We start from the raw sequence: 2,916 nt of genomic DNA on the forward strand, positions 1-2,916 counted from the left end.
CTTTCATTTATGGATAACAAGTGCTGTAAGACACGATATAAAGCTAATCCTTTTTATGTTGTATTGAGGTTATACGAGGTATTGTTGGTTCATTATCTGAATCAATATATTATTGAAAAATAACACTTTGGTGTTTTGCAAAAGTTCATTCTACAAATCATATACTTTGAAAACTTCCTTAATTTATTGTTGTTAATGAGTTATGTACGTTTTACGAAAGTGTTGTTTCAGCCCTCTTTACAACATAACGCAAGAACCACAGGACCTACAAAAGTATATCACATTATTTGAATTCTTCTGCACGCTCGCTATGAATTGAGCAATGCAATTTTTGCTAAAGCTCACTACCATTCGGAAGATGCTGTGAACTACTTTTTTTTGCTGCTTCGACCAACAATACATCGTATACCCTAAACTTTTACGGTACTGCAACGATGGCTTCATATCTCTGTATCTCGCGGATGTCTGTTTACATTTTATGAAATTAATCAATTTTGAGAAATTTGACAAACTGTAAAAGACACAGTCGCAAATATGCTGTACAACAATATTCTACTGACAATCAATTTTTTTCTCGACAAGATGGTATTAGATTTCCAAGTGTGCTGAAATATACACGCGCAGACCCACACGTTTCCATATCTTATCCACGGTACTACATGTACTTCGGCTATATTGATAAGCAAGTTATAAACAAGACTTATCTGCTCTCCTGAAAGTCTTTTAGCACTAGGCAAATCGACTGCTTACGCAAGCTGAAATAATATCTCTTGGAATTGTTACATATTCAGATAAAATCAAGAGTAAATTTTATTTACACTCGGAGAATGATCACTTAAGTTCTTAATATAGTCGCGGTGAACGATTTCACTTTCTAGCTAGAAGTTAAGTGTCTAATATGGAGCAACTTAAGTATTCGCATTTATGTTAAATTCAACTGCCGTTATTTTGAATCCATCCATATTGTACATTATTTGCATCAAGTTTATAAGGATAATGAACTGAGTGCAATGCACAATCGCACTCGCCGCGGAGCCGTAAGACACGAGAGTTTATGGGTATACGAGGTATTGTTGGTCGAAGCAGCCCAAAAAAATCGACTTTCATTATCTGAATCAATATATTATTGAAAAATAACACGTTGGTGTTTTGCAAAAGTTCATTCTACAAATCATATGCTTTGAAAACTTGCTTAATTTATTGTTGTTAATGAGTTATATACGTTTTTACAAATGTGTTGTTGTTTCAGCCCTCTTTACAACATAACTCACGAACCACAGGACCTACAAAAGTATATCTGTGATATTTGAATTTTTCTACACGCTCGCTATGAATTGAGCAATGCCATTTTTGCTAAAGATTACTACAAGATGCTGCGAACTACTTTTTTTTCTGCTGCTTCGACCAACAATACATCGGTATCGGTAAGGTAGTATGAACGGCTAATCATACATTAAACAGTTAAAAGTGATATCGTGCTAATGTATACAGATGCTTTTGAGTCGTTTTCAACTTTAATTTCCCCTCTTTTACACAAATTATTCACTTTTATGGTATTTTTAAAGCTGATTTAAAATGTATCTATTAATGACAAAATTGGTGGCGCTATTTAGTTACTGGAAATTACCCTTTCAAGCTTTTAATACAAATAATTCCTTTTATTGTTCGAAATAATATGTTTATAAAATTTCCTTGTTGCTTGTTTCACCTATTCCAGCTGTTTTAATCTAACCCTTGCAAATAAAGAAATATGATTTAGGATAAATAGCGCAATCTATAGTTTGCATTTTGTTAATAATGAAGCCAATTCTATATATATCAAACAGCCGTGAGATCTAATTGAATACCGGGATAAAAAAAAATATGAATATCTCCTTTTATTTTTGGTTTCTATAAAAAAAAACAATTGTAAGGCTTGCACTTGATAATCTTTAGTGCGCGTATTGAAAACCAAGCCTGCGTATTGAAATCAAAAACTGACATAAAATAAATCGGATTTTATATGCGCGGAACAAACAAAATGAGTCCTTCAAGCAGATGAGGGGCTGCCGCGCATCTGGGAAAGAAACGTACCAGGCTCACTGATCTCTGCAGAGGTACAGTGACCAGGCTATTGTCAATAGCCTTAATCGGAGCTCCCTCAGCCCATAGTCTCAAAACTATTTAACAGGTCGGAACAAAATGGCCATACGTGGCTGTTGACGAACTAGTGGGTTCGACCTACCATCATGGGGATTTCTGCCATTCGGAACTTATGCCGTTATTCGCTACCTCAGTCTCAAAGGACTCACGGGCTTACCACCTAAAGATGTTGATCACTTGAGGAGGATTTCCTATCGGGCAACATGGTAAAGAAGTGTGCTGTTAAGATCAAATGTTGCAAGGAGTGTCCCATCAAACACAAAATGTTCGACATTATTCGCAAAAGGTTAGAAAATGTTGCCAGAAAACGTTTAAATATCGGGTTATATGAAGGGTATATAAAATGTATAAAGCGTTTTTATAACATTCAAAAATAATTAAAATATTCTAACATAATATGCTATTTTAGTGTCGACATAATATTTGGCACAAATGTTTGCATAAAATACTTAACAATAACATTTTAACAACACTTTTAAAATATAGTGTATTTTACCCAAACCCAAACCAAAAATATAACCCTTTTAAAACGGTTTTTGTTGGCTAGAACGGCCAGGCAACATCACTGAAGGCAATTGCCAATTATCCTGACATCATCAGGGTAGATCAACGCGTTACATTGCCGACGAGCTGGATATCTCCCAGCTATGAACGCTTCCTGTCGTCATCCTCAACAAATTACAAACGTTCAAGGTATCATCTCGTTGGGTTCCGAAGGTATATGGACCTGAGATGAAATGGAATCGGCACAGCATGTCACGTTGGCATATTGAG

This window comes from Amphiura filiformis, chromosome 9 (genome assembly GCF_039555335.1).
Source record: "Amphiura filiformis chromosome 9, Afil_fr2py, whole genome shotgun sequence".
Taxonomy (NCBI): Eukaryota; Metazoa; Echinodermata; class Ophiuroidea; order Amphilepidida; family Amphiuridae; genus Amphiura; species Amphiura filiformis.